Consider the following 17680-nt stretch of genomic DNA (forward strand, 5'->3'; position numbering starts at 1 on the left):
TCAAATAAGTTATTGCAGTCGACTATTAGAAAATTGAAAATGAATTGTTCTAGAGAAAAAGAGCACAGTAATGTCGCTCTTTTGTTGCATATGTTTACCATTCCAGCCTGTTTACATCGATTACACACACACTATCACATGTTCCCATTTCCGATATTCAATAAAAACGTCAACTACTTACTTACCTCAGTGTCATTTTGTTGTGTAGACAAATAAACGCACGTTTCATTTTTACCGCATTGCAGTCGTTAGCCTTTTTCGTTATGTACATATTATGTAATGTCTACCGTTTAAAACTAACACTAACTAACTAATGAGAAAGTTCCTGCTTATGCATATTAATGGTCAAATTATCGTAAATCATTTATCAACCGGGAAAAATTTGCGAATGCGAATTCTTTTAACCTAATTTTAGAAAATCTATTGCATTTAATCTAGAAAAGCCACTGCAACCACCCAACAACAAATTGCATTTGTAACAATGTTTTCGGTACGGCGGCACTACGAATAATACTCTATTCGAGGATGTTACTAAGCATATATTTTTAAGTATGAAAAATACTTTGATTCTCATAGGTACGAGAAGAAAATGGCAACGTAACGAAACCTTTATCGCGGAAGCATTCTTAATTTAAAGCCTACAGTTAGAGGGAGACGAAGTTATCTGAGAAATGTTAATTTTTGGTTTTTCGAAAATAAAATTTAAAAAAGAAAAAAAAAAAAAAAAAACATGTTCACATGGATTTACCAAAAATATGCCACAAGAAAATTATATTCGACTAGAACCGAATCTACTATCCCCATCATCCCACAAAAGACGTAAAAGACCAAATTCTCATGCTTTTTAATATGAAGTGGGCATGGTTGATTGTTTCTGTTTTGAAAAGGAAACTTTTTGTCTCAGAGGCATGTGGCCGTTGTAAGCCGTTGTGTCCTTCAACAATTTTACCTCAATTTCAAATTCTTTTACAAATTTGAAGCCGATATTTTCATTTTCACGAATGGGAGAATGTTTACCACAAGCGGACAGACGGTCACGGTTAAATTAAGAATTTGGTGCTAATCAAGAATATATATACTTTGTGGGGCCTGTGATGCTTCCTTCTGGGCAAAATGAATATACTCATCATCCTTCAGTGGTGCGTATAAAAAGAAAGAAAATAATTGCTAGTCCACTTTTTGAGCTCTTCTTTTTATATTCTTTTTTATTACGATAAACTTTTTATTATCTGTTTCCTTTAGTCTGCTACTACAGTACTCGAAGATTTTATGATCGACACTGCCTATGTTGCAACAAAGTCTTCCCAAACCTTTTAATTTCTTGGCAAAAGCGCTGCAAGTTTTCGAATCGCTCTTAGCAACGTCAGGTCGTTATGAACCTACATTGATATATATTTTTGTTTGCATATCTTTGAGATTTTCCGAAGGCCACTTTTTGAGCTCTTCTTTTTATATTCTTTTTTATTACGATAAACTTTTTATTATCTGTTTCCTTTAGTCTGCTACTACAGTACTCGAAGATTTTATGATCGACACTGCCTATGTTGCAACAAAGTCTTCCCAAACCTTTCAATTTCTTGGCAAAAGCGCTGCAAGTTTTCGAATCGCTCTTAGCAACGTCAGGTCGTTATGAACCTACATTGATATATATTTTTGTTTGCATATCTTTGAGATTTTCCGAAGGCATCTGTTAGTGTAGTGAAGAAGCTAGAAATAAACAGGCAAGACGTTAGCCTCTAGAGTCCCAGGATACTTTTTTCGAAGAGTTTGGAGAGAAGCCCGAAACTTGGATACAGAGTGCATATCCCCGATAAGAAGTTTTACTAAACAAAAGCCCTTTATATATATATATATACTCACAAGGCCATCCATCGCTTCCATGCTTAATATAAATATATATTACATTTATTTTTCAATAATTGTTGCTATCCCGCAAAAAATTAGTCTAACTTTAGAGTTATCTTTGCAATTAGTATAAAGTAAAATTCGCTAACAGACTCGTTCGAAAAAGTTCATTTCACCGTTTCTACGGGATCACAATACTAAAAATTTTATTAGTAACACAATTTAATTTTGCCAAAATACAAATTGATCTACTCTTCCTGCCTGTAAGATCACAGGTTTCCTAGTGGCCTGGAAAACGGCCGGCACAGAAATACCATCGACAGTAGAAACCGGAAGTGATATATTAGGTCGAGTGATGAGTAACTTTCGATGCATTTAGGTAAAATCTATTGTTCGTATTTACCACCGACTGCACCGACTTCACCGAAACAAATCAGTTTTTCTTTTCACTATATAAAAAGAGGATTCAGTTAGTGTCTTCTGTCATCTGCTTTATATGGTACATTCAACAGTTTTCCTAACCTCTGCAATGGAGAGTCGAAAAGTGCATATTCGATATGTAAGGCTTTGGGAATTTAGATAAAGCAAAACGCTAAGGGAACAGCAGCAAAGGCCATGTCACGCATACGGTGAAGGACTGATAATTGACCGGGCAGCAGTTGAAAATTGGTTTGTTAAATTCCATTCTGGAGACACGAGATCTTAAAAGACGGGACGTCCTTCCGATTTTGACGGCAACAATTTAAAGGCAACATTGGAGTAAAATCCACCTATACCTCAAGAAGAGGTATAGCAACAACAAACAGGTTGAATATCTCACATTCAGCTGTTATGCTGTGAAAACAAAATAAATGTTTGATATTTGCGTGTCAGATTTGAGGACCAAGCAGAAAAGTTGCCAGTTGACAATTTTTGTTCCCTTGCGCACAATAAAGCATCACTTTCATCACTAAGAGGTGTAAAATGTAAGAGAAAAAATTTTCATATGTTTAACTGCTGTGAGCTACTTATCAGAGACAGTTGAAAAATATGCTAACCGCCACTGGTGATTGCCCCCGAGAATGACTTCCCTGTAAGAAGAGAGAACCGAGAGCGCCATCTAATAACATCCTTTTTTGTTATTTTAACTTATCTTAAAGCTGTTACAGCTACCGCTTTCGATTTGTGGATCTTGTTCTTTAATAACTGCTTACGTCTTGCGTTCTTCAGAATTATTTTGATTACCTAATATTTCTTATGAACTAATTGGAAGCCGAAGTATGATTATTAATAAAGGATTTATTTATTATACTTTAATTGTTATATTTTCAATATTATATGCTCTACAAAGACAGTTGTCGAGGATTTTTTGTAGTTCAGGAACAATATATGAAGAAAACTAAGTTCAAACTTATCCACACCTTATCTGGCCGAAGGGGAGGAATCTCGACTAGCAACTCAATGGTCGTGCGGTTCGAATCTCAAGTGCGGTAGAGTTTTTAATAAAAGCCGATAGCCTTAGATGCTAGTGCTTTACGAGTTTAGTCTTGGAATTTATTTCTCTGGCCAAATTAATAATAATAATATCAATGTACTAAGTTGGTACTTGCCTCTGACTTCTCACTACGTTCAACGATCGATAAAATTTGTTTTTCATATAGAATTCTAACCAATGCTAATATTTCTTAATCATGTCCAAGCAAGTTTGTATTGCTTAACCTATTCATATAGATAAGTGTCATATTGTTACTCTTAGAGGACTGTTCTTAAATAATTTGCTTTTACCTTGAGGTATGAAGGAATGATAATAAAAAACAAATGTAAATTATTTCCTTTCACGGCATTCAAAACGACCTTTGACGATTTTTTGTTCTGGTTTTGTTTTGCTGCTCAAGCTCTTGGGTATTCATGTCAACTTCACCGTAAGAGTAAGCGTAAAGAAAATAGACCAACGATCAGCGAGCTATTTCATCTTTCGATTTCCTTTTTTTTCTCTTTTATACACGATACCACTTCTAATGCAATACATATTTAATGTGTGCAGAGGTTAGTAATACCCAGAAGGACTTAAGATAAATCCACCTTTTTATTGAACTGACTTAAATCGATTTATGCCGATTTTGTCCGTCTATTGACCCGATGGTCTGTGCATGTAAGTCTTGTGTTCTGTCTTCAGTTTGCAATGTTTGAGACGTACTTTGGCACAACACTGTTGAAAGTAGTTGTTTCCAGTTACTATCCATTAGAGCCCTTAAAAAAAAAATCGCGATAAGTAATAATAGTTCGACGTTCTAAATTGTTTTGGAACATTTGGAAAGGAAAAGAAAGGAAAGGGAAATTTTTTAAATCCCTTGTCATATAATCGTTTCTACGAAAATGGAGTCTTTACGGGATATGAAAAGGGACCTGCCAAGTAAGAGCTGGAAATAACAAAGATGTGCAATTTTCAATATGATATGATGAAAATTGATAAGACTTAAGTGTGTTGTCAAAATGCAAGTCAATTTTCGGGTCAATTTTTTGGAGACTAGCGCGTTCAAGGACCCCAATCAAAAAAGGTATACCTTTCAATATATTATGAGGAAAGTTTCGCTTTGGCAAATGCATAGGCAAAGTGATGTGATAAAGGGTATCTGATGATAGGCCTTATCCGAATCGTAATTTTTATTAAATATTTCAAAATAGTGTGAAAGGATATACAATTCAAGAAATTGATTTGCAGAAGCGTTGTCTTGGAAACCATTTTTCAAGAGCTGAGCTTACCACGACTGGGTCCATCAAATTTTATTTGCACGTTTTGAGTTTTTGGCTGCAATTTCAGAGTAAGCTTTTTTAACGAACATTAATCTTTTTTTTGGGTACTATAAAGCTTTCTGATCCAACAACCGATTTGAATGAGACTTAAAGAAAAAAGGACTTCCACAGAACAGACGATATTTCATTTTAAATTAGATTTTCGTAAGAGACTCTGTAAGCATGACGGGTTCATATTTTTGCAAAAATTTCATCCCGGAAAAGTTATCTGTTGGGGCTACCCTACGAGTGGCCAAGCCTTCATTTTGTCATTAAAAAATTTCAAAATTTAACCGCCTTTGTACATACACATGTAACAAGCTACACGTTAAGCAGGGCTTTTCTGTGACATATAATTTTAAATACACGTTTGCTCTTAGTGACCTGACCGCAAGGTGATATTACCCCTTAAGTAAATTTAACGTGGCGGCGTAATCAAATCCCTCACTGCGGAATAATTACCATTAAATTATTATACATGGTTGCATTGGCAGCGTGTGACATCACGCTAGCACAAGCTTTAACTTGGCAAAGATAAAATTTATCTTATTTATCTCATGTCAGTTCATTTCCGAATATCTTTTTGATAAAAATTCTAAAAATTTAGAAATTTCACTTATATAGTTTTCTGCATAAGGGACGACTTAAGTAAAAATTCGAAACGAAATATCGGATACTAGAGGAACTGATAAGATTTTCATTATAAAGGCTCGACTTGTGAATGAATTCTTCACAAACTTGGTTGAAAATTGTGCACATCTTCTCTCTCTCTCTGTTACGACAACCTGGTGTAAGTATGCACAGACGTTTATAAATATCTTTTCTACTTTAATAAGACGTTTTTATGAGTTTATTTAACAGCAACAACGAACGTAGAGAAGACAACGGTATAAAGCGAAATGAAATTCATTAAAAATTAATCCTGGCTTTCTTGTTTATGTTATATACACTTCAAGGTATAGTAGGTACAGATGTGTTGGTTGCTTTGTTATTGTTTATTTTTTTTTTGTTGTTGTCGTCGTCGTTTCTGTTACGGTCATTGTTGTCATAGTTGTTGTTTAACGCAATTCAAGAGACTTTATTCAATTACCAATACTAGCAGCAATGGCAACAGTTTACAATGATAAAACAAAGGCAAATATTGTGCGAATAAACAAAATGACCGACACAAAAATAAAAAGAAAAAAAAAAGAAAAACAACACCACACTCCTCAAACAAACGCGACGTGTATATATATGGACATAAAAATGAACCGAAACTAGAGAAAAAAAAAAAAAAGGGTAAGAAAACTAAATTTGTCTTAAAGCGAACCCAAGATACCCATCAACTCAACACAATATATAAAATGAAGCTCGTCACGGTTTGTATGGGACGTTGGCACGACTTTGATAATATTTGAGACCAACATTCGCAATTTTTTAACAATTTTTGTCATACTTTTGACCGAATCGTGGCCACTCTGTAGCTGATAGTTGTAGTCTCGTCGAAAAAGAGCTGCGCCCGATTTCAATTTTCTACCGCCGAGTTTGCTCGAAGCATGTCAGCCTTATAATCTTAAGTGTATGAGTATATATATATATGCGTCTAGGTTCACTGTTCTATCTTAATATTGTTTAGCCTGAAACTACGAGGCCATGGGCGGACGGATGGACGGGCATAGCTACGTCCATTAAATTCATATACTAATGAAAAGAGTATATACACGTTAGAGGACTTCTTAAGTGATAAACGAAAAGTGAAAACCCAGATTTGATTTGATTTTCGTCTGCGAGTATCCAAAAACGGCCGGAAGATCGGAAAGAGTAATAATGCTACTTTATATAATATGTCATCATCCGTCCATCCATCTACATTACAAAACCGGTTCGCAAGACATTCGAAGTGGGGAGGCGTTAACTCCTGAAGGCTGCTCACCGGGCTCAAGTTCTTCCAACTTCCACTTCCTTTGCATTGTTGTATTGTAGTTCTTACGAATTTGTACAAAGGACGACTTAACGAAGGATTCGTGGCGTCTTTTATCCACGAATTGGCCGACAGAAGGGAAAGGAACATATTTTACATATGGATTTATTCTTGGGAAGTTTTGGACTGGACGGTGACTGATGTATCCATAAGCATGTTAACGATTGATAAAGATAGGGGACATGACGAATACATTACATAACTTCCATAGGATGTGGCATTGCCAAAATTGAAGAGAAAATAAATTTTTTTTTTTTTTTTTTTTAGTTTAGAATATTTTAAAGGGAATCATCGTAGCAACCATTAGATTTATTTGAAACTTTACTTTTGAAACTTCCTGTGGTGTGTATATGACATAGTTGGCTTAAGTATTTTCAATTTATAAAAATAAGATATTCTTTGCATGATAAATAGTGCAACATGTTACAAAAGCAAGAATGAAATAAGCTTATCGCCATGCCTGGGCGGCAATGTAAAGGAATTTTCTTAATTTTCTAACAATGTACGGTTGGCATGTGAAACAGAAAGGTAAACATGTTTATGAACAAAAAATGAAAAAACAAAAAAAAAACAATAAAAAATAAATAAATAAAGGAAAAGCAACAAAGCAACAGTATGTAATCGTTGGTAACGCAGGCGGAGTTAAAGTGTAAGATTTATACTGTAAAATGACTGCAATGGTAAGCAAAGTGTGATTAAAACAAACCGAAAGAAAACTAAGTAAGAAAATTAAATTGGATTGGGACCGAATCTCTTACACCCATCACCGCTTACCCTGAAAAAAGAGAAAAGAACAAAATTCTCATCCTTTCTTAATATGGAGGGGGTGGGCGTATTTGATTTCTTCCATTTTCAAAATAAAAGTTTTTGTCTTACAGCCATGTGGGCGTTGTAGGCGTGTACTTTGAAAAGTTTAGATCAATTCCAAACTTCTTTTAAAAATTTTTGGGCGACATCTTCATTTTCGCTAACGAAAGAATGCTTACCACAAATATTACAAACTGGCGCAAACAACAAACCGATGGAGAGACGTATAGGCGGACATGTTCAGGTGCGTTCTAAACTTGAAACTGGCCAAGAATTTGTACACCTTATGGGGTTTTTGAAGATTGTTTCTGCGCAAAACAGTTACATTTTGATGCACTGTTAACAGGTAGGCGTGGTCAAATATTTCCATTTTTGTACCCAAAAAAAAGGGCTACAGTAACGCCCATAAAAAATGCGTGTAAATTTTTGTACATTTATTTGCTATCGTTTATGCGTAATGAGCAAAAAACCAATTCTTCATTCCTTTTGAAAAGTAGTTATGTTCTCAGTTTAGGTGGCGTGGGCGTGCCCTCCGACCGTTTTGGCCCAATTTCAACATCAACTTGCATGCACGAACTTCCAATTTGAAGTCGATAGCTTCATTTTTTGCGGCCAGGAGAGACTGTTTAAAACAGACATTACACGGACGGACGCACAGACGGTCATGCTTAAATCGATTTAAAATTCGATGCTGACATCAAGAAGTGAAGTCCCTGGTGCTTGCTTCTGAGCGTTGCAAACGTTTTGGCAAAATGAATATACCTAACATAGTTCGGTGATGGGCATGAAAAAAAGTAAAAGAGGGGAGAACTTCCTTTCTTAAGATTACTTACCATACATAATTCCTAAGGCTAAGTTGTTAAAATGAAATGAAAAAACGTCTCTGGTCTTAGATAAAATTAAATAAATGGTAAGTAATATGCAAGCCACAGACTTACGTTGTTTATTATGAGTTCAAAAACTCAGACCAAAGTTAACACGTAGTACGAATCCCAGATAAAAATATGAAAAATCTTCTAATAGACGTCATATTAAAATCTTTATACGCGTTAGTCTGTAACGGCATAAAATTCAGAGAAGATGAAGTTATTCGGCAATCTCTCCAGATTCTCCATGCAAATGCCCTAAGGCTAATATGCATGTAAATAAAAGTATTTCGCAATGCGACTACAGCTCGACTGTTTTTAAGCGGCCTAAATGTGAATTAAATTTTCATGTTACAGATAGGATTATTTATATATTTATTTATTTGTTTCTATTTCACTCACAATACACTCAAGGAAAAAGATTATTTATTTAGTTTTTCATTAGATTAAGATTCGGAGATGCAACCTTTGGAGTCTCTCGAATTGATTGCCTAAGCAGAAACCATATATCAAAGACACTTTATCAGATGTCAGGCAAAAGTTCATTTAAAAACGTTTATATATATCAGGTACGCTTGCCATGTGCAAATTTATGTAACATATAAATGCAGTCATAGAGTTCATATCAAGAAAGAAATAAGAAAAGCCAGAGATGAGTAAAAACACTGAACTCGCAACTGAATAAGTGCCTCCTCTCCTCTTCGTCTGCTTATCGTTAGTCCTGTAAATTGTCCTTCGACGTAAAATATCTTTTGGATAATTGCAAGTAAAAGTACACAGGGCGGATGCACGAGAGCAAGAACAATTACCCAATCTACAAAGAATAACAAAGAGGAACAGATATGCCTACAGGGAAACTCAGTACTTGGTACTGATCAAGAAAGTATATACTTGTGAAGTCTCTGAAACTTCCTTGTGGATGTCCTAACAATATGAATAATAGACTTCCATTCCTCGGTAGTGGAAATAAAAATGTACGAAATTTTCCAGTGTAGCACATAACGTACTGGAGCTATGGAGGAACGACCTATGTTTAGTCACTGACTTCTAAGCACCATACAGCTCCATGAAGGGTAATCTAAACAGCATTGATATCTCAAATGCTATAAACGAATGACTGAAACATCCCGTCACTTTTTTTGTAAATGCGCAGCTCTTTGCAGAATCAGACGCCAAGCATTTGTCAGACACGTTATCGGGCTCCAAGCGCAATAAGATGGGCGAGATTCCCAAGACTCCTTAAGATGGAAGGCAACAAGCAAAGACGACTACAAAAAATCTCTCAGGTTTAGGTACGGATTGGGTACGCCCAACAACGCAATAGAGAGAGATATAAAAATTAATATCAGAACTAGTTTCCCAGATTCTATTAACTAAGCACACATGTTTCAAGTAAGTCAGTTGAAAAATTACTAGCAAAGCGATGATCGCCTCGATTATGAGGGTCGCAGAGTTTGTACGTCGACAAATGCAGAGAGGAGCATTGCTAAGTACATATAAAAGATCGATCAATAAATTCCGGGATCAAGAAAAAACTTTTGCTAACATCAACTTCGTCAACACAATGTTCTTGGAAGCGATATAAGAAGTCAACGCTTATCAAAGATTTCGATTCCTTCGTTATAAAACGATTTTTCTAGACGGCGTCATAAGCTTTAATATCTGTCATGTTATCCAAATCCAAAGTCAGTTAATCCAAATCTGTTCCCTGGCGCATTGTTTGCCAACAGATAACAGTCGCGGCGATGCAGATCTGGAGAGTGCGATAGGCAGGTCAACAAAACGAACTTCAGTTCGTGAACTTTTATGTGAGGTTTTCGTATCAATGTAAGTAATCTCAATGCCCATTCAGAAAAGTGTCATGGGATACAGGACAAAATTTGCATGCACAGTCTGTCTTTAGTATGTTACCTGCTATGTTATGATGACATCCCTCCTTTGGGATCGACATTCCTATAACCTCGTTTAAAATCAGCAAACTGTTTGCTGTGTTCGCGGGAAAAGCGTTGCCGTACCATTGCTCAAGCCAACGCTGAGTTTGGGCGGTATTTTCTTTTTAATCAAAAGGCAGGGTTTAATCAACTCATTTTATATTTATGGCCTTCGATTGTTTTTATAAATAGCAAAAGGAGAATCATTAAAAATTAGTAAACAAATGATTGAGGTAAGATGAAATTGTGCCAGACGTCATGCGAGGGTTCAAACTTTCACAAATTATCTGCATTTTTTGTTAGCTATTGTCAGTCCCGATAACAATTATCGGCGGTGTTATCCCCTTTCAGCAATTGCGATTGTAATGAAGTAATAGTAAGAGGAGCTGTACTTATTACTTTCAAGGTCGCTAAGAGAACTATGCGAGTTACATGTGTCGATCACAGTGTAATGCGTCACACAAAACATCTGTTAACAAAATGTCATTTTTGAAAGAAAAGAAAAATTACGAGACTTGATTTTGCTAAACAACATACGGTCCGAGCTAAGTCGTAATTCATACTTACCACTAAGCAACACAAATGGTAAACAAATCTACAACATTTTTTATATTTGGTATAAGATTCCAAAACGATTTAGTTAGACCTGTTCTTATGCCATTATTACAAGAGTGGAAATTGCAAAAATTCAAATGACTGAATGAATTGAAACCTGATGATATTAACTACACTTAAAAATGATATGAAATACGAAAACAAATGTGAAATGTCCCGACACATTTATCAGTAGAGCAGTGCTATATATGCAGCAATCTTGCGCTTGCCAGGACGGTGTGACTATTGTAAATCGTCGTCAGAGTTTTAAATATTTCTAGTCCAGTTTGTTCCCACCTTTGCTGAAATTCTTGATAGGAAAAGGCGACTATTAAAAATTATGAGAAATAATTTTTTGATCGAAAATCGTCAAACTCTTATAACACACAACAATGAGACCACGATATTGACTGGAAGATGACAAAATATCATTAAACCAATTCATCTTTAATGGCGTTAAACAACCCATTTTTAAAACTCTATTAAGGGTCATGGTGAAAACATCTGAAATGGACTCTCACTCCTCGGACCAATTAAATTAAAAAATTATATCTACAAGATGATTACACACGAAGCGAAATTGATTTTTGTCGTTGTTATAAACCACAGAGCCTGTTTGGAACAGGGCCGCAGTGTGACACTGACTGTACCCCCCTTTTCCCTGTCTCTCTTGCTCTATCGCGTTTTCTCTCTCTGTCTCTCTTCCTTCCTCTTTATCTCTTTATCTTTCGCTGTCTCTCCCGCTTCTTTTCTTTCCATTTTCGCCTACCGAACAAACCTGTAAATGATTTTCCTACAAGCCCAGTATAAACTTTCAAGACATTTTTCAAAGCAACATTAATTGCTGTAGCAATATATACATATATATATATATTCAGTAATATTGTTATCATCTTTTCCTATTCCCATTTCGTGCATTTTCATGCTCCATTATAATTCCCTCTCTGTTCGTCGGATTATCCAGTCATCGTATTTCACTATGCTCACTATGTTCGAAGCACTACCGTGTAAAGTATATAGCAAATTAAACCGTAGATCTTTTCAAACAATGAACTATTCCTAAATCTATTATCCCTCGTTGCGTTCTCATCTCCCCCCGCAATTAATTATAGAAGAAGAAGAAGAAGAAGAAAAAAAAAAGAAAAACCAACAAAGAATGAAGAAAAAATTCGAAAATCGTCCTTAACCTGGCATTACCACCCGAGAGAGCTCATTAATGTCTTTACTTGACCCGCTTTTTTTTGTTCCGCCGTCATTTACAGTTCATTTTCATTGTATACGTTTAATTTAACTGGTTACCTGCTGAGTTCTTGTATTGTTATTACTTCTTTTTCTCGTCGGATTGTCGTGCTGGTTTTCATCATCCTGCAATTAATCACTTTCAAGTGAATTGCCTGCCTTTTAAGACAATAACAATAACAGTGAAAATACCTTAGTAGCAAACGTTGTAAAATAACCCGATATAAATATATATTTTATGTTATATACCGCATTGTCTTCGACTTTTTCTTTCTTTGCGCGAGTAGCAACAAACGGAAACGGAAATGGAAATGCTGCCTGCATAATAAATGAGTGAGTGAACGAATGAATGAATGAATGAATGAATGAATGACAAAATGAAATAAAGCTCAACTCATAGAAGCGACCTATGTACGAACGCCTTAATAGTTCATAAGGCAAAAAAAAAGAATAATAAAAAAAAAAGCAAAAGTAATAAGAAGAAGACTGAGACGCAGACGGAGACGAAGACGGAGACGAAGACGAAGAGCAACAAAATACAACTAAAACGCTAGTGTAACTGATTTATTGAAAACAAAAAAAAAAAACAAAAAAAGAGGAAAAGAAAAGTTTACTACAATTTCTCAGCGAACAACGCGATTACTACAACAATAATAACAACAATAACATCAAATCTAATAACATAACAAATAAACGCTAAAGGAATTTGACATTTTGAAAAGAAGGCCTCGCTGTGTAAACAACGTCATTACAATGACACACTGCCGCTTATTCAGGACGCGAAAGACTGAAAAGGCGAACAAGTGCACAATAAACCAAACAAAAGAGAGAGAAGGAAGTTCTTCAGTTCTTTAAATTATTATTTGCCAGTCATGAAAACTTAGTCACTTTTTTCTTTGTTTTTTTTTTGTTTTCTTTTCTATTTCTATTTCCATTTTTTTTTTTTATTTTTTTTTTTATTATACAATATTAAATATGCTTTCGCGTCCCGCTTTTATATTTTTCGCATTTTCCGCAACTTGATGCCTTTCGTATGCTTGTGACAGTTTTCATTTTCGCCTTTTGTTCTGTTCATTTCTCCTTTTTTTTGTTTTTTTCATTTTACCCAACGAACTGCTCTGCAAGACAATCACTACAAGTGGGTATATTCGCTCACAAGTGGCAAACAAAATACAAACAGCATTGCTCTATATGTGAGAGTTTATGCCTAAAAAGTAACTGTGTGTGTTGTGTTGTGTTGTGTTATTTAAATGCAATACATTAACGCTGCAGTTTTCTAATGAGTTTTTCTGCATTCACCGACAATAGGCGTTCCTTTTATATCATATATATATATATATATATATATATGATGTCGTTTTAACATGCGAACAGGTTGTCAACATGTATTTTATGATACGGAGAACACAAATAACAAGAGACGACAAAACTTAACGTTACTTCACGATATATTCGATTGAAGCTCCAGGATTACACCTCTCCCTTCTCTTCAAACTGTACTTTGATTGGAATTTATTGCTTAAGATTTGAATTTTCTTTTTTTTTAAAGAAATTTCTGACATTTCCCTAAGGATTTTAAAAACTTGAATAAGGTTTCACAGAAATTGAATTAAGATTTCTATTGCCTGCTACTAATCACTAACTAACTAACTAATTAAGTTAATAGGATAGACATCTATAGCTATGTGGAAAATAATTTCGCTATTAACAGGATTAACATTAACATTTGTTTGAAGAACTGTTGGCGACCCAAAATCATAACACATTTTCACCTCACATATTGTTTCCTCAAATAAAATTCTAAGCTAAGGCAATTTTAGGTTAGCTTAAAAGATACTATTTTCTCGGCCAGACGTACAGGGGAGAAAATTAAACCTCAACGAAAACAACAGAGATCTGGCAAAGTTGCCACCGCCAATGTCAAATTTGTATCCATCACAGTGTTGCTTTCTTTAAAGAGCACATCATGAACTATTTCGTCCGCATGAATAACCTAAGTAGGTAAGGATCGCGACTAACAAGTTAGTGTTCGCGGGTTCAAATCTCAACTTCGGTAGAGTTTACGTTGGTCGTAGCCACAGTGCGTACTCAATTGGTACCGACTGGACCCTCGAGGGTCCTTCCAGGCTTCGGCCTTACCATCCACACCTCTTGCTCTTTCCTCACTTCTTTTTGATCACTACCGTGTTTAAACAAGTAGAAGTCATATTAACATGGAAGCCATTACTAGACTATGCATCGGTAAAGTTTTAATGTGCCATGCATTACCACCGAAAGCAAAATGAATGGAGAATTTGTATAGTGAAATAAAAAAAAAAAAAAAAAAAAAAACAGTTGATAAATGTTATAATAATTTGACGGGTACTTTTATAAGAAATCAAGTCAATGAATTGTGACTCAAACAACAAAGAGTTCGGATCCATACTATTCAGTGACATTGTATATTCGCTGAAGTTTTTCGACATGCCCAAAACCATGTCCTCCTCCTCTCGATTTTATGAAATTCATCCGCAACTAATGCAGTGTCTCTATCCTCCACTTGGAACTCCGCTACTTGGAAATGAGAAAGTAAATGTTTCTTAGCAGACTAGCGACCACGATCTCGACTTTGTTAGGAATTTTTTCTTCTCAAATTTAATTTGTTTTTACGCGAGGCGTTTCGATTACCCAAACCAGATATGGTGGACGTCATATTTTACTCGACGAACAAGAATATCGTATTTGACGAAGGGAAAGCGCCTTTCTTTTGCCCCTTGCGGAACCACTTCATTTCTAATATACCCATGTTGAATAAGTGATGTAGAGTACAAAAACATAAATTCCCCATTAGAATTTTATAATAAAATTAGTCCATTAACCCATAAAATAGATAGTAAAAAGTAGAAATTAAGTCTCATTTATAATAAACAGTACGATTACTAATTGAATTGAGACAAAAAGCATGAATCGAATCGTAAAAATATCAGCAAGGATACTGCAATGGTTGACATCGTAAGCATCAAAGATGCATCTTATTACAAACCGAACTGCATTGAATGGCGATCTTAAACGCATCCGTTAAGTAGTAACGATTTCGCCAAAATCACTGCAACTGTCTTTCGAAATTTGCTTACATAACAGGCCGAAAGAAAAAAAATGAGTTCGTTATTGTGACTTATGGCCAAAATACTGTTAGACGGCATCGTGAGGGAGGACAACTGATTTTTTATAGCTCCATACTGGGTGGGTTGAATGCGGATGGCTTTTGGTTTCGATAATATTGCGCCCGTTCCTTCAGCTAATGAATAATTTCAAGAAATTCAAATGTGAAGAGATCCCGCCGCTTGATGGCCTTGGAAGACTTTCTCTGAGGCGAATTCAACTATAATAACTCATGAACAGTTCATAGTAGAGTAACCAATGCTATAAATATGTAATTATTAGAAAAACCGATCAAAGATCTGGACCTTCAAATCGGGGCTAATGAAGACAGCATCAGCGTAAATTAGAAAAAAAAAATTTTTTTTTGATTTCCTACCACCTACAAGTGATATATATATTTTCTCTCAGCCTCAAAGAATAAAAATATAAAGATATTGAATAATCTGCTCGGATCAGCTGGATGCCTATCTATGCTGACCATGCCAGGATAAGAAGTCATCTTGTCTTTGGCATTATTGACAATGCGGAATTTGTTCCCAATTTTAAACTTGATTTACGCATTGTGAAGTGTAATTCTACGAGTGCCTGGGAACAGGCTAAACTTGCCGCTTGCAAACTTAAACATAATTCGTGGCCTTTGCATTAAGAACACATGCCAAGTTTTATTTCGCTTAAGGAGGAATTCTCTTCTCATTGAATTAGAAGCTATCGAAATAAAAATTCATCGAGACATGCGAAAGCCATCTTCGACGGAATCCAGTTTACATTGCTGGCTAGTGATGAATTGCCAACTTTTTTATAAAACCATCTGTTGATAGGAGACGAAAACTGGCTAATTCCGGCATTTGTATATCTTTGCAGCTCATAATTTCTGCTAACAAAACAGACAGACATTCCATTCCTGCAGGTGAGAAAGAGTGGGATTTAAAAAAAAAAAAGAAGAAGAAATCCCTATTACTACAAATGTTGATTTCCTCATACTTTCAAGGACATTTTTTTTTTTCGTTTTTTTTGTTTTTTATCTTATTCGTTTGCCGTTGTTGTTCGCCATTCTCGTCTTCCTTTTTCCTTATATTATATTTGTCATAAACTACTTTCTTCTGCTTACTGCAAATAATAAAAATGGAAAATTCTGCTTCTTCCTCTTCTTCTTGTTTTTTTTTTTTTTTTTTGCTTTTTACTCAACAATTACGATATGTAGTAGTATGCACACAAAAATACATTTGTAGCTGAGGGTATGGTCACACAACGCGGTGACGCCATAAATGCCATGAACTGTGTCCCGCCACACTGGCGTCTACTTTTATCGATTCTCAAATTGCAATTTAAAACAAGAAACAGGTTACAATTGGCTAAAGTCGAATCTGATGACAACTACGTTTACAAGCAGAAAACTTATATGTTGAACGTGCCAAAAATGCGCAAAAGCATTTCTAATAATCTTGAAAGGACATTTTCTCGAAAGCGTTCTATCTAAAATATAATAAAAAATACATTTTATCCTCTATTGAATATTGGAGAGGTGTGAATATTACTAGATTTCGGCCGCCTATAAATTCAAGTTAATGTCTCGTCAATTAAATTCGAATTTTTTTGTATAAATGGTTTCACCCTCAGATTTGTGGAACGCTTATCACACATTTCCTGCGGTGATTAAGTGCGTGTATTTTCTCTCGGGCTATCATCAATGCGTAAAAAAAAAAAAAAAAAAAAAAATGAATTACAAATGGCACCATAAGGTTAATGTACTAACCAGAGATGATGGCTATAAAAACCGCCACCAAAATGAGCAAAATTGAAATAACCAAATAAAAGTTTGCGTTTATAGTTGTATAACAAATAGGAAAGATAATAATAACAACAACAACAACAACAAATGAGCGCGGTCGGGCGAGGATAAATTTATAACATTAGCACGCCCAGAAGGTTTATTATAAAGAAAACTAAGAGATGCTCTTAAATGTAATTTTAAACTACAACAAACTTTTAATTCCTTTAAGAAGGCTACACGAAAACCGAGGAAACCTAATATTCTCCTTTACTACGAAAAGACGTAATTAAAATTTTACCGTGTAAGCGCGCGCGTCAACCTGCGTAAAAGGAAAGTTTTCTCGGCATTTGCCATAAAAGCAAAAGCAGAAAGTATTAAATTCTCTCATCCCGTTTGCATTATTTAAACTTTGCGAAAATTGTACGCACCTACATGTTTCATGTTTCATGTTAATACAATGTTCCACTTAGTTGTCCTTATCTGTTTAATTAAGTGTTTGCTTGAACCTACAAACAAAAAAACAAATTTGCAAATAAAGAGCCAAAATTTAGCTTAGCTCGTTATTATATGGCAGACTGTTCGTTCTGTATGAACGGAAGATGACCTCCTGATGCAGAAGAATTGATAAAAACCATCCTTGCATGCTTGAGTTCTTTAAAACAATATTTTGTGTGCATAGAGCGAAACTTTTCACATGAGTTCAACAAGGATTCTATTCGTTTGCATTACCTTCTTCTGAACGTGTGTTAAA

Source organism: Glossina fuscipes, unplaced genomic scaffold, assembly GCF_014805625.2.
Source record: "Glossina fuscipes isolate IAEA_lab_2018 unplaced genomic scaffold, Yale_Gfus_2 28, whole genome shotgun sequence".
In the NCBI taxonomy this organism is placed as follows: domain Eukaryota; kingdom Metazoa; phylum Arthropoda; class Insecta; order Diptera; family Glossinidae; genus Glossina; species Glossina fuscipes.